Genomic DNA, 23,314 nt, shown 5'->3' on the forward strand with positions numbered 1-23,314 from the left:
GCAGCTGTCAAAAATTTGCCAGTATAGTATTGCAGCCTGTGGGTGGGTGGCTGGCTGGCTGCATACTTGCGCTTGCATTCCAAGGAATGGGGTAGGGACAACTGAACGCTGCACTGGGACAAGGACGTGGACGGTGATTGTTGCAAGTCTGCAATGACAGGTGCATGGCGGGAGGCATCTTCGCATGCGCCAAGGATCACTTATGATGGGCACCCTTTTAGGCAGTGACCTGGGAGTCAGAGATGCTTCCAGAGGTCTTCCCTATGCTGTTCCCATGTCCTTTCAGCACTGTATGCATGTGTCTGATGATGTGTGACACACCACATGGCCAGATAAGGTTGTAAAATGTTAAAATGACATTTCCTGGTGAATGCATTTGTCTTGGTTGAAAGCAATGCAAAAGTGCAAAAATGCATCAAAAACGTGTGAACATAGCCCAAGGTGTGGAGGAGTATTTTTATTTTTGGTTATTTATTTTGCCTTATATACAAGTCATTACCCTGGAAAGGATGTTCCTTAACATATTTCCCAGGAAAATCCATTTTGGTTTCGTTTTTGTATGTTTTATTGTGAGTCCATAAAAGTGGCGTAATACCTCTGACAACGTTGTTGACAGCGGTGATCTGGGAGTCAGAGGTGCTTCCAGGGGTCTTCCCTATGCTGTTCCCATGTCATTTGAGCGCTGTTCCCATCAATTTGTGCAATTTTTAGGCCCTCTGCAGACCGCCGGGGGAAGCCGCCTGAAAAATGCTTGAGTTTCCCATAGACTTACATTGGGCTCGTTGCTTGGGTCGAGCACCCGAGTATTCCAATTTGCTTGACCCGAGCAATGAGTACCCGAGCATTTTAGTGCTACTCCTATCCTTTATACTGCTGTTCTATAGGCTGCTCCCTAAACATACACATTAAAAAAATACAAAATAGAATGAATATATTAATGAACTATTACTGGATTTTAGATTCGTAAAATGAGAAAGTTGTATAATACAAGTAGGCTTATCACCCATGAAATATATTCAGATATTATTTACACTGTGTAAATCCAAGTAAGTATGAACCCTAGCAGCCTAGAATACCGTAAGCTGATTGCACAATAAAGGGATTATGGATTAATAAAAGAGGCACACAATTTCTATTCAAGCAAAACTGTGCACTCAGTAGAAACAAAGATGTCCTCCATGACCTGTCATCATCTGAAAGTCAGTTTCTGGAAGATAATTACTTTTTATTATTTGCTCTTTCTTCAGGTCTTTATGAGTTTAATATACCGTTCAATAAAGTTTAAATTATTTAGTAACCGTCAGGAGGCGGTATATAGTTTCAACTTTTATTCTTTCTTAAAGACCAACAAACATGTTTTTCCACCCAGAATGGTTATTGGACGAAAACCTTCAGTCTCCCTGTAGACGTTAGACCTTTCTTTGACCTCACATTTTGAGCTCTGATATAATCTCTACAAAACCCTGACTTACTTTATTGTACACAATGATACCTTAAAATAACATCTAGCAAGCTATTGATTTCTATCCTACAAGACTTGACTTGAGCTATTCAAAATATAAAGAAGGAATTTTCTATATTTTGTAGTTATGACATGATCTGGAAGAGTTTATACCATGAATATAATGATTCAAAGTTACGTTTGAGAAGATATGTCATTAGCGTTATCATAAGATAAGTGACCCTCAAGAAAACATTGACAAAGACCCCATAGAAAAAATGACATAAGATATATAGTTCAGGATAGTTGTTGCTTGAGACATGAACCTCTCAATGGATGGGATATATTATACAACAAGTGAACAGTCAGTTGTGGAAGCTGATGTTTTGCAAGTGGGCAAATTGGCTAACCATCAGGATCATGAGCAACTATGTTAAGGACTATATTGGCAAGATGATTGACTATATTTGATTTAGCCAAGTGAGTAAAATATATTGAACCTAATGAATTAATTCTTACTGTTTCACGCTGTTGGATGATGTCTTATAGCATTACGGCTTGAGGACTTCCTTGGATCTTGCATATTGTGGAGGAATAGAAGCCAATCCAGGGTGGTTTAAAAGTAGACATCTTATGAGACCAGGCTCTAAAAACTCCAGATTCTGTGAGCTGATACAAACATTTGTGTATTGAGCAGTCTGTCACTATGTTACAAACCTGCCCCGGGTATCCTGCTTGCTTCACCTCAGTCCACTGCCCTATATTGTGCTTCACGTTGGGTTTTTCAGGTTGCCCTACATGGCTCAGTGACATCATCTCTGTTATGTTCTGCTACCAGAGCTAAGGAAAGAGAGGAGATCTGTCCCTACGATAGAACTCAGCTTAATCCCTACGATGTAACAGGGAACCTGATCCTGCGATCAGACCTGCTAAAGTCCTAAGCTAGTCTGTACGGAGACCTATAGATGTGGGGAAGGAATCCCTACAAGTACTAAGGACTGGGAGGAATATGGGACACCTCCTAACAGAAATAGTAGCAGACAGACGAACAAACAAAATATATAGAACATAGAGGTCAGTAGACCAAGCAAACTAACAGAGCAAGACACAGAGCACAGGCTAGCTAGAAAGTAGATATACAATGAAGTCCAGCACAGCCAGAAGGGCGGAGCAGGATTAAATAGGCCAACAAGGTCATGTGACCAGCAAAGGAAAAAAAACCTAAGAGCAAGGTTCTAACAGTACCCCCCCTTCTAAGAGGATCCTCCGGATCCCCTAGGACCAGGCTTATCAGGAAATCTCCTGTGAAACGCTCTGATAAGTCTGGACGCGGAAACATCATCCGACCTCACCCAAGAGTTATCCTCGGGACCGAAACCTTTCCAGGCCACAAGATACTGCAAACTACCTATATACCGTCTAGAGTTAAGGATGCGAGAAATTTCATATCCCCCGTCCTCCACCACCGGAGGAACAGAGGCAGAGGCGTCACAATCCGATACAACAGCTTTTTTCAACAGAGAGACATGAAATACCGGATTAATTCTCCAGGAGGTAGGAACCTCCAACCTAACAGCAGATTGGTTGACAACCTGAAGCACCTTAAAGGGCCCTACAAACTTGGGACCCAATTTCTTTGAAGGAATCCTCAACTGCAGATTCCTAGAGGACAACCAAACCATGTCACCAACAGCGAACAAAACCTCCTGTCGTTTCCTATCAAAGTAGTCTTTAGATTTTCTGTTGGCCTCCTGAAGATTACCACGCACATCCGTCCAAACTCTCTCCAAATCACCGGAAAAATTCTCCTCCTCAGGCACGGCAGATCCCAACTTGGAGAACGACCCAAACAACGGATGTCTCCCAGAACAACAAAAAAAAGGCGAACAACCAGCAGAAGAAGATGTATGATTGTTCAGAGCAAATTCAGCAAGTGGCAGAAACTCAGACCACCCCTCTTGATTGTCTGCCACAAAACAACGCAAGAACTGCTCAACATCCTGGTTTTTCCTTTCTGTCTGGCCATTAGATTCAGGATGATATCCGGACGAGAACGACAAATGAACTCCCAACCTATCACAAAAGGCACGCCAAAAACGAGCCACGAACTGAGGACCCCTATCAGAAACAATGTCAGTAGGAACGCCATGAAGTCTGACAATTTCCTTGACAAAGGCCTTAGCGAGAGTTTTAGCGCAGGGCAGTTTGACGAAAGGAACCAAGTGACACATCTTGCTAAAACGGTCCACGACCACCCAGATGACAGTAAAACCCTCAGAGGGGGGAAGGTCAGTTATAAAGTCCATAGCCAAATGTGTCCAAGGAGCACTGGGAACCTCCAAAGGACAAAGCAACCCCGCAGCAGGAGTATGTGAGGACTTAGATCTAGCACATATAGTACATTGACGCAGTCATCTTAATGACTTCCTTCTGCCATCCAGGCCACCAAAAACTGCGACCCACCAGTCTCTTGGTCTCAGAGATTCCGGGATGACCTGCCAACCGAGATTCGTGACACTCAACAAACAAATCTCTCCTAAAGGTCCCAGGCACAAACAACCTCCCATGAGGAGTGTTAGAAGGGGCATTCTCCTGTGCTTTAAGAATCTCATTTTCCAAAACGGAGTCCAAAGCAGCTATCACAACACCTTCTTGTAAAATGTTCTCCTCTTTCTCAGCACCGACTATGGGAGAAAAACTGCGAGACAAGGCATCCGCCTTAACATTCTTAGTACCAGGGATGTAAGTAACGGAGAAATTAAACCGCGAGAAAAACAGTGCCCACCTAGCCTGACGGGCATTCAGGCGCTTGGCAGCATCAAGATATATCAGATTTTTATGATCCGTAAGAACCTGAACGGGAAATTCCGCACCTTCCAAGAAGTGGCGCCAGTGTTCAAATGCGAGTTTAATAGCCAATAATTCCCGATTAACAATATCGTAATTCAGTTCAGTCTCCGAAAATTTTTTTGAAAAAAAGGCACAGGGATGTAATCCATCCCCGTTATCCTGAGACAATACTGCGCCAACCCCCACAGAGGAAGCATCACCCTCAACCAAAAACGGCCTAGTAACATCAGGCTGCATAAGGATGGGAGCAGAAGTGAACCTCTCCTTGAGATACACAAAAGCTTCAATGGCCTCAGAAGACCACTGAACCGCATCAGCACCTTTCCTGGTGAGATCAGTCAGAGGTTTGACAATACTAGAAAAATTTTTTATGAATTTTCTATAGTAATTGGCGAAACCCAAAAACCTCTGTATCGATTTCAAACCAATAGGCCTAGGCCATTCCTGCACAGCCTGAACCTTAACCGGATCCATCTCAAAACCTTTGCTGGAGATAATGTAGCCCAAAAAACTAATTCTCTGTACAGCGAACTCACATTTCTCCAGCTTAGCAAAAAGCGAATTGTCCATTAATAACTGTAATACCTCACGCACGCTCCGCCAATGAGACTCCAGATCCAGCGAATAAATCAAAATGTCATCCAAATACACAACCACATTTTTACCGATCAAAGGTCTAAGGATGTCATTAATCAGATTCTGAAAAAATGCAGGAGCATTAGTAAGACCAAAAGGCATAACCAGATTCTCAAAATGACCCACAGGAGTGTTAAAAGCAGTCTTCCATTCGTCACCCTCCTTCATGCGCAACAGATTGTATGCCCCCTTAAGGTCAATTTTAGAGAACCACTTGGCCCCCATTAACTGGCTAAACAGATCAGGAATCAATGGCAGTGGGTAAGGATTGCGTACAGTAATTTTGTTAATCTCACGAAAATCCAGACAAGGACGTAAACCGCCGTCCTTTTTTTTTACAAAAAAAAATCCAACCGCCACAGGAGACTTAGAGGGCCTAATGTGACCGGCGGCCAAACTTGTCTGTATGTATTCCTCCAAAGCCTTCCTCTCAGGAATAGTAAGGTTAAATAAACGACTTTTAGGAAGAGTCGCTCCAGGGACAAATTCAATTGAACAATCATAGTCTCTATGGGGAGGCAAAACCTGCGATTCCTTCTCAGAAAAAACTCTCCAAAAATCCTGAATAGGAACAGGCAATTCTCCCCTATCCAAAGCTGCAATACGCCCGTTACAACACTTGTCATAACATTTATGGCTCCAGGATTTAATTTCACTGGTAGACCAATCCAGTACAGGATTGTGAAATTTTAACCAGGGCAATCCCAATATTACAGGAGAAGGCAAGTTATTCAACACTACCAAATCCAATTTCTCATGGTGAACACCATTAATAGTGAGAGGAAATTCACAGACCTTGAGAGTAATATTCTTCAAAGGGGAACCATCCACAGAAACCACAGCAATGGGGGATGATAAAGGTTCAGGTTTTAAATTGAGTCTTTCCACGAATCCCCCATCAATAACATTCAGAGTAGACCCACAATCGACAAACACCCGAAATTCCATAAATTTTTCCTGAGCAATCGTGGAAGCAGCTAAAAATACACCCTTGGAATTTAAACAGGCAATGCGGGCATGACTGACCATTTTTTTTTCTTTCTTCATACGAAGCTCACAGCCTTTAATCAAATGACCAGATTTTCCGCAATAGAAACACAAGCCTTCAAAAAATCGACGGTCTTTTTCTTGAGAGCGAGGTGCCACCGATCCAATCTCCATCGGTTCACCACTGTTAGTACACACATTCTCATAACCAGAAACTGACATAGCAGAGGATTTGCTCTCATTAACCCTTGCACGCAGTCTTCTATCCACCCGTATAGCTAATTGCATAGCCTGTTGCAAATCTTCAGGTGTAGGATAAGCAATTAGCAGGTCTTTAACCCTTTCACTGAGCCCAGCAAGAAATAGACTTTTCAGAGCAGAATCGTTCCACCCTGTTTGAGTAGACGAACGACGGAAATGAGTACAATATTTTTCCACATTACCTGATCCCTGTTTTAAACGTCTCAACTCAGTCTCAGCTGATGCGACACGGTCAGGATCATCATATAATAGTCCCAAAGCAGAAAAAAAACTATCCACTGATCTGAAGCATGTATCACTAGGTTGCAAAGAAAAGGCCCACTCCTGAGGCTCTTTGCGCAAAAGTGACATTATGAACCCTACGCGCTGGGATTCATCCCCAGAGGACTTAGGTCTCAAATGAAAATACAATAAGCAAGCATTTTTGAATGAAAAAAATTCTCGGTGTTCACCAAAAAATAAATCCGGCAAACATACCTTAGGCTCCAAGAAATGTGCTCCAGGACAGTTACTCACGTGCTGACGGAGCTCGGCCACCTCCAGAGAGAGTCCCTGCAGGCGATGAGCCAAATCCTGAACCGACACCATGATGGAACAGAAAAATCTTTCCTTAGAGAATTTGCTGGCTGGACTTACTGTTATGTTCTGCTACCAGAGCTAAGGAAAGAGAGGAGATCTGTCCCTACGATAGAACTCAGCTTAATCCCTACGATGTAACAGGGAACCTGATCCTGCGATCAGACCTGCTAAAGTCCTAAGCTAGTCTGTACGGAGACCTATAGATGTGGGGAAGGAATCCCTACAAGTACTAAGGACTGGGAGGAATATGGGACACCTCCTAACAGAAATAGTAGCAGACAGACGAACAAACAAAATATATAGAACATAGAGGTCAGTAGACCAAGCAAACTAACAGAGCAAGACACAGAGCACAGGCTAGCTAGAAAGTAGATATACAATGAAGTCCAGCAAAGCCAGAAGGGCGGAGCAGGATTAAATAGGCCAACAAGGTCATGTGACCAGCAAAGGAAAAAAAACCTAAGAGCAAGGTTCTAACAATCTCCATGATACTATATAAGGGTCATTAGGACAAATGTGGCACCCTGCTGTTCACAGGTACCACAGGACCCAAAAGGGTGCATGGATGGACTTCTCCACAAGAGGCCCTCATTACAAACAAACACCTCCACCCTTCCACCTCATACCACTAGAGGGAGCCTGGATAGGGATATATATATGGAGGGTGGAGTTAGGCAGTTCAGTTTGTTAGTTTAGTCAGAGAGTGTGCTGCCACTGAGAGCAGTGAAGACGCAGCATGTCTGCTGCTGTATTGAGTGTGGCCGGAGGCAAGGAGGAGAGGAGAGAGGAGTTGAGGGGGCAGAGGAGCATCATAGGCTCACCCCAAGACACAAACCGGACACCGGGTCCGCGCCTACAGGGTCCTTTATATCCAGTAGGGATCACCGGCATACCAGGAGGACAATAAGTCCCTGGTCAACCTGAAGCTAAACCCTTGACAGGACTAGGAACGACGAAGGCCCTGGCATCCAGGGATAGTTGTTGCCAGAAAAAGGTCCTACTATCAAGCGACAGGTGAAGGAACAGCACGACACAGAAGCTAGGCCCAGTTGCAGGCTGGCCAGGAGATTAGAGAGAGGGAGACACGGACCAGGAGGCCTTATACCCGCTCACTGGGGAGAAGTCCTGAAGTGCACCCTTCCTACCGAGTACCCTGGACCGTACCTGACATCCGCACCAGTAAAGGTACTGAAGTGAATCCCCTGTCTCTGTCAATTACTCCTGCTGCGCCATCTCTCCTGCACTGCAAGCCCCAGCATCACCACCATTTGCACCTACACTGCCCCGGGGGCCCGCTCCGCCTGTGTGGAGCAGAAACATCCCAGCTGCCATCCCATCACCCCTCGGAGGTCTGTAGCAGTGCCGGTAACCATTACCGGAAACCACAGGTGGCGTCACGAGACAAACTGTACACCAAAACCCCTTTTAAAAGAGAGACCCAGAGTACGGGCCCGGGAGCCGACTGCCGTGACCTCCTAAGCAAGGTAAAAGGCCCGGGTACCGAGTCCCCTATATTCCTCCTGGGTGACACACAAACACCTCTTTCTTAGGATTGACATTCAAATCTTTAGTTTGGTGTACTCCACCTTCTGTGCGCACCATGCTTTACCATACTTTATTCCCTTCATCAGTCCTACTGCTCCCAAGATTTCTGAGTGTGCCACATCCTCACTTTCCACATGCCATCCTGACAGCTGCACCAATGCGCTGTGTCTATATACCCACCCACCAGGTGAGCCTCAAACATTATAATTTTTGTGAATTTCTTCCAGGACTTTTTAAGGCTTTCTACCTCATTGTTTGTACCTACTTCATAAGAGACTATATAAATATTTAATAGATGTATTTTCCATCATTTAGGTAAATGGAATTGGTTATCCCCTGTGCACTTTAATATTTGTTACCATTTTTAGCTGCAAATCATAGTATTTTTAAATATTGTGAAGTTGCAACAGAATTATGAGTGCCCCTGGCTCCTTTATGACTTGGGAAGAAAATGTTAGCCTGTCTAGTCCATTTCCAAATAAAAACTACTGTAACAAATATCTGAAAGAAATGCTGGATATAATATAAAGGTGTCAATGCACACAATGCATTGCAGATTGGGGTTGCATGGACCCGGTATTTTACAGAAAAGCCTAGATGGACATGTTAGTATGAGAACTAGGAGGAATGTAATACATACTGCTGTTGCATCATGAGGATGGTCGAGGCATGTGCATCTCTTACCTATGAAACAGATATCTCCAGGATGCACTGTTTCCACGGACTGTGTGATCCACAGGTAGACATGTCCATTTTTGGCAGGCAGCACGGATCACACGGACCCATTCAAGTCAATGGATCCATGTAAACACGTGCTGCTCACGGATGCCATCCGTGTGACACATAACGGTGCTTGGGAATCAGCGGTACAGTTCCCTGCCGACACTATGATCAGCACCAGCAGGGGATAATGATGACAGCAGTAGTCTGCTCCCAGTGTCTGACCTGTAAAAATAAGAATAAAATGAAAAAATCTATATACTCACCTGTCCTAGTGTCCCCCGCTGTAATCCATAAGACCGGTCATGCCGAGGAGCCGGGGAGAATGACTCCTGCAGCAAGAGGTGTCCAGTCACTCACTGAGTTCAGCACAGCTTCGGGGCCCCCTCGCTGCAGCGAATGATTCTCCCTGGCTCCTTGGCATGAGTAGTTGTAGCACCCTGAGGACTCGGCTGCTACAGGGGTATTGCACCTCAAACCAGAGGTGTGGTATTCCACTCCCGGGTAAGGATGGAGTGTGGGACTGAGCTCAGCTAGCTGCATGCACTACACTCACCCCATTTCCGGGGGACAGAACAACGGTACTCCCACTAGGTAGATGTGCAGGTACGACAGCGTCTGTCCCTGGCTGGAGTGGGAGGGGGGGGGACATCCCAGTAGTGTAGGGGCAGATAGGGGAGGGGCTCTGGGCATAGAGGTAGGAGCCCATTGGGTGCTAGTCACCTGGGCTCACACATAGAGGGAGTATATATGGTGGGCACCATCTAGAGACAGGGTGAGTTCTGAGAGAGAGTTCAGCCAGGAGGGCTGACAGGGAGCTGTGGCTCCGGCTGGGCCCAGCTCCAGGGCCAGGCCTGTAGTGGAGAGAAGGAGGAAGAAAGGCCCAGAGACGCAGGACAAGAGGGAACCCTGAGATCCCACAAGTTGAAGGGTGAAGGGTTGGCAGAAAAGGGTACCGGATCCCAAACTGGCAGAGGCAAGATATACTTAACCAGGAACCGGAGGTCGTGGTCAAGCTTTGGCACAACCCTCACCACACCCACCAGGAAGGCATACCACGAATAGGGTCAGGAAAGCCAGAGAAAGTTTTACCACCAAGAGGCCCGAGGGAGCCGGACAAAGGTGGGTCCCTGGTGGGAACGGCCAGTAGGAAGGAAGAGAGGGGAGCTCAGGACCACGCTCTGGAACTGCCTGGGAGTTGGCCGAGTCCCACACCTGGTGGACGCAGCACGACTCTGGTGGTCACTCAAGGCCGGAGTGACCGGGGCAACACCTGTGAGTAAAAACCCTGAAACTGCATCACATGTCTCTGAGCTTCCTTGCTGCACCATCGCAACCACCATCATCTACACTTGCTGCCCTGAGGCCGTACCCCTCCCGTTGGGGGTTATACCATCTACGCTGCACAACCATATCACCGGCCTCGGCGGACTGTCCTGCAGCAGCAGCCCTAAAGCTGCATTCAACGGGTGGCGTAGTCGTACAACACCCTACTATTCAAGACACTGCCGCTCAGCTTGACTCCCTGGGCACGGACCGGGTCACCGCCACGAGACTACTACCCCCATCTGATCCGGATCCGGGTAAGCTCCCCCGTGCGCGCGATGCCGCGCGACGCAGCAGGCCCAGGGGCGCGTCACAGTCGCATGGATTACAGTGAGGGACACTTAGGACAAGTGAGTATATAGATTTTTTTATTTTATTCTTATTTTTACAGGTGGACACTCCAGTGCTGATCGCAGCGCCGGCAGGGGACAATGATGAGGGCAGCGTTCAGGACCCAGTGCTTGGGAACAACGCTAACTGTACCACTAATTCCCAAATGCCGGTACATATGCGCCTGATGCGGCACACGGGCGGCACGCATGTGCCACACAGTTGCACACTGACACACAGACACGGATATCTCCGGTACTGTTTTTTCTGGTACTGAAAATATCAGGACGTGTGAAAGAGCCCTTAATGTTATTGCTGATCAGTATATGTGTGTAACAGAGGCATATACAGAGTGATTCATTATTATTATTTATTATTATAGCGTCATTTATTCCATGGTGCTTTACATGTGAAAAAGGGGTATACATACAAGAACAATTACAATAATCTTGAGCGAAATGTGACGGAGAATGGTACAGGAGGAGTGAGGACCCTGCCCACGATGGCTCACAGTCTACAAGGGATGGGTAAGGATACAGTAGGTCAGGGCAGAGCTGGTCGTGCAGTAGTATGTGGAGTGAGGGTTACCTCAGGTTGTAGGCTTGTCGGAAGAGGTGGGTCTTCATGTTCCTTTTGAAGGTTTCCATGGTAGGCGAGAGTCTGATATGTTGGGGTAGAGAGTTGTAGAGTAGGGAGGATGCACGGGAGAAATCTTGTATGCGATTGTGGGTAGAGGAGATGAGAGGGGAGTAGAGCAGTGGATCTTGTGAGGATCTGAGGTTGCATGCAGGTAAGTACCGGGAGACTAAGTCAGAGATGTATGGAGGAGACAGGTTGTGGATGGCTTTGTATGCCATGGTTAGGGTTTTGAATTGGAGTCTCTGGGCAATGGGGAGCCAGTGAAGGGATTGACAGAGAGGAGAGGCCGGGGAATAGCGAGGGGACAGGAGGATTAGTCGGGCAGCAGAGTTTAGCATTAGAGAGGAGCGAATGTGCTCACCACTGCTCGGTACTCGCCCAAGCATCTCACTGCTCGAGATGCGCTGCACTCTGCGAGTATTTCTTGGTTGCTCGGGTGGGAGCTCGGGTCCCCTCCCTGCATGTTTGGAGCTCTTTAGAGAGCCAATGAACATGCAAGGATTGCCTGCCACACCCTGTAATGCCGTAACCATGTTGGTTGTGGGCATTACAGTGATTGGTTGGCCGCACAGCATCATCAGGTATATATAAGACCGGGCACAGCCATGCTCATCACAGTCTACCCCGGAATCAGGCAGAGTAGGGAGAGATGCTGCTGCGTCAGGAAGAGATTTGCTTGCTTAGAGTTAGTATAGGTATTCCACAACATATATCTATAATATCTATCTGAACTAACAGTCCTTCTGAGGACTAATCCAGCTGCATATAATCAGTGGTGATAGCAGGAATTAGGCAGGCAGGCAGTGTATGTGGCAGACTGCAGTGCATATAGCAAGAGGGTCCATTGAACGTCCTGTTAGTCTAGGTATTCCACAACATATATATATACAGTGCTGGCCAAAAGTATTGGCACCCCTGCAATTCTGTCAGATAATACTCAGTTTCTTCCTGAAAATGATTGCAATCACAAATTCTTTGGTATTATTCTCTTCATTTAATTTGTCTTCAATGAAAAAAACACAAAAAGAATTGTCCTAAAGCCAAATTGGATATAATTCCACACCAAACCAAAAAAAGGGGGTGGACAAAAGTATTGGCACCCTTTGAAAAATCATGTGATGCTTCTCTAATTCGTGCAATTAACAGCACCTGTAACTTACCTGCGGCACCTAACAGGTGTTGGCAATAACTAAATCACACTTGCAGCCAGTTAACATGGATTAAAGTTGACTCAACCTCTGTCCTGTGTCCTTGTGTGTACCACATTGAGCATGGAGAAAAGAAAAAAGACCAAAGAACTGTCTGAGGACTTGAGAAACCAAATTTTGAGGAAGCGTGAGCAATCTCAAGGCTACAAGTCCATCTCCAAAGACCTGAATGTTCCTGTGTCTTCAAACACTGACAATACTTTTGTCCACCCCCTTTTTTAGGTTTGGTGTGGAATTATATCCAATTTGGCTTTAGGACAATTCTTTTTGTGTTCTTTCATTGAAGACAAATTAAATGAAGAGAATAATACCAAAGAATTTGTGATTGAAATCATTTTCAGGAATAAACTGAGTATTATCTCACAGAATTGCTGGGGTGCCAATACTTTTGGCCAGCACTGTATCTACGTCTCTTGCAAGAGACATTGGAGTTTCTCCAATATATATATATATCTCAGAGCTAGGCAAACAGGCAGTGTGTGTGGTAGACTGCAGTGTATAATACAGCAGAAGAGGCTCCATTCCAGTTCTGTCTGCTGCTTCTGTTACAGATATTTCTACAAATTGCCCCAGGTATCAGGGGCCAGGGATAATTATTTTTTTTATCTTAATCCTGATTACTTGGTTAAAAAGCAATCCAGAGAATGCAGTTTTTCTGCTCCATTTGCTTATTGCCACAGCAGAATACAGCCAGATTCTTTCCATATTACAGCGATAAAAATCCAGAAATTTGTAGTGAACGTGTAAAATATTGGCCTTCATTTAAATTTCGTTGCTGTGTGTCAGTGAAGTTATTGACACCAGGTCGCTGTAAAAAATAGTAACCTACAGGCCAGCTATTTAAAACTGGTTTCCCATCATACGAATCACATATACGTTCGCTCCAAATTCAGCCATTTCTGGCCACAATGTAAATTTTGTTACAGTGTGTTAGTGAAGTTATTGACACCAGGTCACTGTGAAAATAGTAATCTACAGGCCAGCTGTTTAAAACTGTGGTTTTCCATCACATGTATCACATATAAGTGCGCTCCAAATTCAGCCATTTCTGGCCTCCATTAAAATTTTGTTTCAGTGTGTCAGTGAAGTTATTGACACCAGGTCGCTGTGAAAAAAAGTAACCTACAGGCCAGGTATTTAAAACTGTGGTTTTCCGTCACATGTATCACATACAAGTTTGCTCTAAATGTAACCATTTCTGGCCTCCATTTAAATTTTGTTGCAGTGTGTCAGTGAAGCTATTGACATAAGGTCGCTGTGAAAAATAGTAACCTACAGGCCAGCTATTTAAAACTGTGGTTTTCCGTCACATGTATCACATATCAATGCTGTTCAAATCCAGCCATTTGTAGTGAAGGGGGAAAATATTGTCCTCCATTTGAAATGGGCAAGGCGCGTGGCAAGGGATGGGCAAGTGGACGTGATGGTGATGATGGTGCATGCAGAGGACGAGGTTGAGGCCGTGGGCAAGCTAAAATTATGCCACAACAAACACCCATATCTTGTCGCTCGACCTTCCTGTCCCAATTAATAGGGGACCGCAGAGCACCAATATTGAACACAGAACAGTGTGAAAAGGTTATTGGTTGGATAGCAGATAATGCTTCCAGTCACTTAGCCACCACCACCACCCTGTCTTCCACAGGGTCAAGTATCAGTAGCCGTGAGTCTGGACTGCATATTCCTCACCCTAATCCTCCTTCCTCCCACCATGCCAAGTGCCTGGAGACAACTGATCCTAAACTTGGACACTCCAAAATGCTGTTCACTTTCCATTTATAGATTCGGGTCTCTAGCCCGGTCCACTTGAAGCGGGGCAAGAGGAGATTGCGTGTAGCGATGCCCAAATATTTGAGCAGTCACGGTCACACGAAGGCGACTGTGGGAAACTGTCACAAGAGGTGGATGATGATGAGACACAATTGCCAGAAAGTCAGGAGGAAGACCAGGGTGCGGAAGTGGAAGATGAGGTGGTGGACGATGAAGTCACTGACCCAACTTGGCAAGGGAGAGGGCGTAGCAACACAACAAGCAAGAACAAGCAGAGCATTGCGGTGGCCGCCGACAGAAGACGGGCTACCGTTCCCCGTAGCATCAACACGACGGAAGTTGCCAGTGCAACTGTTAGATCTTCCCGAGCCTAGTTGTTTTTTTAAAAACTCTGCCGATAACTCCAAAGGCCATTTGCACCACCTGATAGGCCAGCATCAGCAGGGGTAGCAAAACTAGCAGCCTGACCACCACCAGCATGATCAGGCACGTGGCAGCAAAGCACCCGACTAAGTGGGCCGAACCCCAGGGTCCAGCAACAGTGTCTGTTGGTGACACCACTGCTTGTTCCGCTGTTGTGCGTGCACGCCAATCCCCTGCCCATGGAGCATGCCAAGATGCCTCCCGCCCTGCACCTGTTGTTGAACACTCTCAACTAGCACCATCAGCAAGCACGTCCAGGTCTTTGTCCCAGAGCAGAGTTCAGTTGTCCCTACCCCAGTCCTTGGAACTCAAGCGCAAATAGGCAGCTAACGCCCCACAGGACACACTACTAAATTCACACATTTCACGAATGCTTGCGCTCAAAATTTTTCGGCTCATGGAGACGGAAACTTTCTGCAACCTGATGGCGGTGGCCGTCCCTCAGTACTAGGTCCCCAGCCACCACTATTTCTCCCGGTGTGCCGTCTACGCATTACACAAGCACGTGTCTCACAACATTAGCCGTGCCCTCAACAATGCAGTTACTGGGAAAGTCCACCTAACCATGGACATGTGGACAAGTGCTTGTGGGCAGGGACAGTACATCACGCTGATGACACACTGGGTTAACATAGTGGAAGCCGAGACCAAGTCGGACCTTGGGACGGAACATGTTCTCCCGACGCCGAGGATTGTGGGCCCTGGGTCAATCATGGTTGCCCACATATTCTACATCTACTGCACTTCCTCCTCCTCCTCCTCCTCAGCATCCGTCTCCATATGACCACATCAGTCGCAAGCCGAAATCAGTGCAGCAATGCCTCGGCCAAGCGGCAACAGGCTGTACTGACGCTAATATGCTTAGGTGACAAACCACACAACGCTGAAAAGATGTGGACAGCTCTGAAAGAGCAGGCAGATCTGTGGCTGACACCGCTGAACCTAAAGCCAGGCATGGTCGTGTGTGACAACGGCCGGAACCTGGTGGCGACTCTGAGGTGATGCGAGGCGAGCTCACACACGCACCATGCCTATCCCATGTGCTGAACCTCTTGGTTCAGCGGTTTCTCATAACCTACCCGGATCTGTCAGATCTGTTTGTCAAAGTACGCCGCCTGTGTGCCCATTTTAGAAAGTCAGCTACAGCTTCCGACACTCTTGCCGTACTTCAGCAGCGTTTGCAGCTTCCGGCTCACCGACTGATGTGTTATGTTCCTTCGTGTTGGAATTCTACATTGCAGATGTTGGGAAGGATTTGTGAGCAGAAGATTGCAGTTGTTGACTACCTGCATCAACAAGGCCATTGGTATTCAGCTCAGACTCCACACATAAAACCTCAGGAGTTGACATGGGTGTCAAACATATGTACCATCTTCCAAAACTTTGAGGACTCCACCAAGAAGGTGAGCGGTGATGACGCCATAATTATTAGAGATGAGCGTTGTTCTACTCGAACTGTTCGCCAATCTCAAATTCGAGCTGTTTTGGGCGGTGTTCGAGCCGTTCGGCGAACACGAACAATTTGAGAAAAATTCGGCTGTTCGAGGTTATGTTCGATAATTGTTCGTGCACCAAAATCATAACTGGATTTTTTCTCAGTAATGATGAAAATTAATGTTAATACGCAGTTTGAGTGTACAGCGGAGTGGGGGGAGGGGCAGGGGATGGATCTCTGCAGGAACAATGAAGATCTCCATTTTTTTTTCTCTTTCCCGCATTTACAGTGGGGAGGTGCAATCTGTCAGCCTATCAGCAGCGCACACACGGAGCGAAGTGCTTTTTTTCACACAAGCAAGGGCATGTGTCATTGGCAGTGTATGTCACATGTCCTTGCCCTATAAGACCAAGCCATTTTCCCCGTCGCCACCATTTTCTCACTGCTGCAGCTGCGTGTTAGACGGCACCACTGTTGCTGTGTGCGCTATACCTTGTTAATTTCAAGCCAATTTTCGCACAAATATACAGATAGCTTGGGAGTAGGGAATAGTTGTGATTGCAGTCCTTTTAAGGACTAGGTTACAGCATTTCCTACGACTTTTATCAGGCAGGTCTGTGCTCTTAAATAGATAGGTTGTGGGAGTAAAGACTAATTGTAATTGGAGTCCTTTTCAGGACTAGGTTACATCAGTTCCTATCAGTTTTTGCCAGGCAGGTCTGTGCCAGTGCTGTGCAAGTTTTTTTCACAGCATTTGGCTGAATCTAGCAAAGCTAATCCTTTTTGGCCTATTGCAGAGTGTGTTAGTGAGTGGAGTAGCCTATCTGTGTTGCAAGATATACCACCTGTGTATAGAATACCAATTTTTTTACTGCACCTAGTGAAGTAAAATCTTTTGGGCATAGCATCATTCTATTAGTCCATCTATACTGACCTCCATCAGGTTGCAAACTGAATCTAATTTTTTTCTGCATCTAGCTCTGAAAAAATATTTGGCCTTCTAGCAGTGCGTGGGACTTGTTCTATTAGTCCACCTATACTGACCTCCATCAGGTTGCAAACTGAATCTATTTTTTTCTGCATCTAGCTCTGAAAAAATATTTGGCCTTCTAGTAGTGTGTCGGACTTTCTCTATTAGTCCATCTATACTGACCTCCATCAGGTTGCAAATTAAAAATAATTTTTATCTGCATCTACAGTACCTCTGAAAAAATATTTGGGCTTCTAGCTGTGTGTGGGACTTGTTGTATTAGTCCATCTATACTGACCTCCATCAGGTTGCAAACTGAATATATTTTTTTCTGCATCTACCTCTGAAAAAATATTGGGCTTCTAGCTGTGTGTGGGACTTGTTGTATTAGTCCATCTATACTGACCTCCATCAGGTTGCAAACTGAATATATTTTTTTCTGCATCTACCTCTGAAAAAACTATTGGGCTTCTAGCTGTGTGTGGGTCTTGTTCTATTAATCCATCTATACAGACCTCCATCAGGTTGCAAACTGAATATAATTTTTTTCTGCATCTAGCTCTGAAAAAATATTTGGCCTTCTAGCAGTGTGTGGGACTTGTTCTATTAGTCCACCTATACTGACCTCCATCAGTTTGCAAATTCAAAATAATTTTTTGTATGCATCTAGCTCTGAAAAAATATTTGGCCTTCTAGCAGTGTGTGGGACTTTCTCTGTTAGTCCATCTATACTGACCTCCATCAGGTTGCAAACTGAATCTAATTTTTTTCTGCATCTAGCTCTGAAAAAATATTTGGCCTTCTAGCAGTGTGTCGGACTTTCTCTATTAGTCCATCTATACTGACCTCCATCAGGTTGCAAATTAAAAATAATTTTTATCTGCATCTACAGTACCTCTGAAAAAATATTTGGGCTTCTAGCTGTGTGTGGGACTTGTTGTATTAGTCCATCTATACTGACCTCCATCAGGTTGCAAACTGAATATATTTTTTTCTGCATCTACCTCTGAAAAAATATTGGGCTTCTAGCTGTGTGTGGGACTTGTTCTATTAATCCATCTATACAGACCTCCATCAGGTTGCAAACTGAATATATTTTTTTCTGCATCTACCTCTGAAAAAATATTGGGCTTCTAGCTGTGTGTGGGACTTGTTGTATTAGTCCATCTATACTGACCTCCATCAGGTTGCAAACTGAATATATTTTTTTCTGCATCTACCTCTGAAAAAATATTGGGCTTCTAGCTGTGTGTGGGACTTGTTGTATTAGTCCATCTATACTGACCTCCATCAGGTTGCAAATTGAATATAATTATTTCTGCATCTAACCCCGCCAATAGTTTTGGCCTAATACCACAGTTTGGCCACTCAGCTCTGCTCGGTTACCATCCATTGTTTTTTTGTGCAAACAACTCCAGAGTTGTGAATTAGTTAACCACCAAAATGAGTGGAAAAAGGCCTGCTGCTGGTGGAAAGGGGAATAGGCGTCTTGGGAAGGGGAAAAAAGGTTGTGTCCGTGGGGTAGGTGTTAAAGCAACAGTAACATCTGCAGAAGAAAGACCATCTTCCAGCCAAACTAAAATGTCTACTTCTTTTAGCGGACAATGTGATAAGATCCCTTTCTCACGGCCACGCCAATCGCTACAAATTCCAGATGAGGCACAAAAACAGCAGGTGCTTCAACGGATATCAAGTGCTCCTTTAAGTGGGCTCTCCTCCACATCAACTTCAACATCACAAATACTCCAGTCCTCAAAGGTGTCACCCAAATCGCACTTGCTTCCTCACAGCTCCCAAATCTCCAGCTGCCCGTCTGAGTATGAGGTAGAACAGATGGTTGAGTCTGCAGAGCTGTTTACTCATACTATAGCCTGGGAATCAGAGGTCGACTCCAGCGCTTCTGTGAATCCAGACGAGGAAATGATCTGCACTGATGCCCAGAATCTTTATGAGTCGGATCCAGGACCAGACGCAGAAGGTTCTGACCATAATGTAGACCCTCATTCCCAAACTGTAACTCCTGTTGGTGGAGACAATGAGGAAGACGATGATAAGACTCAAATACCTGATTGGAGCGACAACTTTAGTTTTTTGTCAGGGCAGGAACAGGTTGGCTCTGAGGACGACGGGTGTGATAACACACAGGGTGATGATGATGAGGTTGGAGATCCCACTTACTGTCAACCCACAGTCAGCCAAGAGATGAGGTCAGCAGAGGAGGTGGAGGAAGATGCTAGTGACGACGAGGTCAGGTTGCGCCTTCCTGGACAGAGACGTAGTACTGGAAGCACGTCAACAACTGCATCCTCAAACACAACTCTGCCTCTCACCACAAGTCGTGGTGGCTCTTCAGGTCGCATGGGTGCTAAGCCTTGCATAGCCTGGGCATTTTTTCAGATCGATAAAGATGACCAAACTTGTGTTATCTGTAACATTTGTCAGCAAAAGCTAAGTAGAGGCGAAAAAATACATAGTTTGAGTACTTCATGCATGAACCGGCACATGGACATGAAGCATAAGTTGCAGTGGGAAGCTCAGTGTGCTACAATGCGGCCTAGCCGGCCGGGCCAACCACCGTCTGCCATATCTTGTGCATCCGCGGCCTCTTCATCCTCTGTGACTGGGGGGACAGCAGTCACACCTGTTTTGGGGCGCAGACCTGCCACCTCTTTACCCGCAACAGCCAGCGTGATTGGCAGGTCATCATTTTCTTTGGAGGTGGTAACACCAGCTGGTGTTGAGCGCTGTCCGACATCGATAGCACCACCTTTGGATCAAGGCAACCTAACATGTCCGCCTGCATCTTCCTCACAGACCGGCAGTTTGCCGGGGACACCCTTATCAACCCCGTCTAAGCACAATAGCCAGCCCTCGGTCCCTCAGATGTGGACAAGTAAAAGACCATTTCCTCCTAGCCATGAGAAAGCTAAGAGGTTGAATTTCACCATCTGCAAGCTCTTGGCTACAGAAATGCTGCCTTTCCGCCTGGTGGACACAGAGGATTTTCGAGACCTTATGTCCGTCGCAGTGCCCCAGTACCAGATGCCCAGTCAGCACTACTTCTCAAAGAAAGGTGTGCCTGCGCTCCACCAGCATGTCGCACACAACATCACCGCTTCTTTGAGAAACTCTGTGTGTGACAGGGTGCATTTCACCACAGACACTTGGACGAGTAGGCATGGACAGGGGCGTTACATGTCGCTGACTGGGCACTGGGTAACTATGGTGACAGCAGGACAAGGGGCTGCTGTCCAAGTCTTGCCGTCCCCACGAGTTGTGCGTCAATCCTCTTTATGTCAAAGTTCCTCCACTGCTTCTGCCTCCTCAACCTCCTCTCGGTCTTCCACCTGCACCCAAAGCCTGTCTGGTCATGCCACAAGCTTTCTAACTGCGCAGAAGGGATCCTGCACACCTCCTTACTATGCTGGCAGTAGGGCTCAACGTCATCAGGTGGTTTTTACTTTGAAATGTCTGGGAAATGTGAGTCACACAGCTGAGGAGTTGTGGTCAGCTCTGGAGAACCAATTTCATGAATGGCTGTCTCCACTGGACCTGAAACCAGGGAAGGCCGTGTGCGACAATGCTGCAAACCTGTGTGCGGCCCTTCGCCGGGGCAATGTCACACACGTGCCTTGTATGGCTCTCGTGTTGAACCTGGTTGTCCAGCAATTTTTAGCCCACTATCCCAGACTAGATGGCCTTCTGCAGAGGACACGGTCGCTGTGTGCTCACTTCCGCCGTTCGCATCCCGCAGCTCAGCGACTTACATCTCTACAGAAGTCGTTGGGCCTGCCACTTCACCGGCTAAAATGCGATGTGCCTACCCAGTGGAATTCAACTCTGCACATGTTGCAGCGACTGTGGCAGCACCGACAAGCCCTGGTGCAATACGTTCTGACGTATAGCCTGGGCCAACGAGATCCAGAGGTGGGGCAAATCACGCTGGAGGAGTGGTCTCAGATCAGGGACCTATGCACCCTTCTGCACAGTTTTGAAATGGCGACGAAGATGTTTAGTGCTGATGATGCCATTATCAGCATGACTATTCCGGTGATTTACATGCTGGAGCACATGTTAAACAGAATTCGGAGTCAGGTGGTGGCACAAGAGGAGGTGGAGGAAGTAGAGGAGGAGGAGTTGTATGCGGAAGGGCTAACATCTGCAAGGTCCAGACGGTCGGCAGCACCAAGGCGGCAGGCATGTGAGGGTGGGGGAGATGGTTTTACCAGGGCGCATGGTAGCAGCCAAACTAGTGAGGAAGGTGCAGGAGCCCAGGAAGAAGTGGAGGACGAACTGATGGAAGACTCATCAGATGAGGGAGACCTTGATCACATTTCTGTTGTGCGAGGTTGGGGGGAGAGGACAGAGGAAGGAAGCATGATTGTTACCTCGCCACCAACACAACAGGGACTTGGTGCTCCTGGATGCGCAACACACATGAGTGCCTTCTTGCTGCACTACCTGCAACATGACCCTCGAATTGTGAGAATTAGAAATAATCCTGACTACTGGGTTGCCACACTGTTAGATCCCCGGTACAAAAGTAAATTTGCCGAAATTATTCCTGCCATAGAAAGGGATGCACGCATGCAGGAGTATCAGCAGAGACTGTTGCAGAATCTTACATGTGCTTTTCCACAAAACACCAGTGGTGCACGTAGTGAATCTCACAGTTCCAACTTGCCAACCGTGGGACCGTCAAGTGTTCAGCACTCAAACCGTAACAGAACCACAGTATCTGCTGGTAACATCAATTTTGCGGAATCATTTCACCACTTTTTTAGCCCATCCTTTGCAAGGCCACAGGAGACAAGAAGTCTGACACATAGTCAACGCCTAGAGACGATGGTACAGGAGTATCTCCAAGTAAACATTGAAGCCACGACTGTGTCACTGGACCCTTGCTCTTTTTGGGCTTCCAATCTGGATAAATGGCCGGAGCTAGCCACTTACGCCTTGGAGATCTTGTCATGCCCCGCAGCCAGCGTTCTGTCTGAACGTGTGTTCAGCGCTGCTGGTGGTGTGCTGACAGATAAGCGCACGCGGCTCTCCACTGATAATGTAGACAGACTCACGTTCATAAAGATGAACAAATCATGGATCCGAAACGACTTTTCTACCCCTGTGTCATCCTGGGGAGAGTAAAAGCTTGATGATTGGTTAAAATCACCCTACCAACCGTTTTAAGCTTTCAAATTACTAATCATGTTTATCTGTATCTTGACTGGAAAATAATTTGGCCTTTGTAGCAGTGTGCAGCACTGATCCTATTAGGCCATCAATAATAAGCTCCACCAGATTTAAAATTAAAAATAATTTTTAGCTGCATCTAGCCCGGAAAATAATTTTGGGGCTCCGAGATGCGCAAGACACATAAGTGCCTTCTTGCTGCACTACCTGCAGCATGACCCTCATATTGTCAGAATTCGAAGTAATCATGACTACTGGGTTGCCACACTCTTAGATCCCCCAAACTTTTCGATCAACCTTTTCATTTTAATAAAGACCAAAAAAATGGTCATTTTTGAAATTATAAGCATTAGCAGGTTGTTAGAAACTGAAATCAAACAGTTTTCAACTCAAAACTTTATTCTAGGTGATGTTACATTTTCACATAGGACCCCTTGTTCGAAAGGAGCTTCTGAACTCTCTCGTCCATTGAATTTGTCAGGTTTTGGATGGTTTCTGCTTCAATTGTTTTGCATGAGGACAGAATACCCTCCCAGAGCTGTTGCTTAGATGTGAACTGCCTCCCGCCATCATAGACACTCCTTTTAATGATGCTCCAAAGGTTCTGAATAGGGTAGAGGTCAGGGGAGCATGGGGGTCACACCATAAGTTTGTCCCCTTTTATGCCCATATCAGCCACAGATGCAGATGTTTTATGTGCAGCATGAGATGGTGCATTATCATGCAGAAAAATGATCTTGCTGTGAAATACACGGTTCTTCTTCTTGAACCATGGCAGGAAGTGCTGTTTGAGAAAATCCACATACATTATGGAGTTCATCTTTAGCGCCTTCAGGGATCCTAAAGGGGCCGACAATCTCTCTCCCCATGATTCCAGCCCAAAACATTACTCCACCTCCTCCTTGTTGGCGCTGTAGCCGTGTTTGCGTGGGGTGTCCATCAACCAGCCATCCTTCACTCCATCCATCTGGACCATCGAGCGCTGCACGGCACTCATCCGTGAA

The sequence above is a fragment of the Phyllobates terribilis genome, unplaced genomic scaffold (assembly GCF_046119375.1).
Source record: "Phyllobates terribilis strain yellow unplaced genomic scaffold, ASM4611937v1 Scaffold_4__5_contigs__length_816908805, whole genome shotgun sequence".
Classification (NCBI taxonomy): domain Eukaryota; kingdom Metazoa; phylum Chordata; class Amphibia; order Anura; family Dendrobatidae; genus Phyllobates; species Phyllobates terribilis.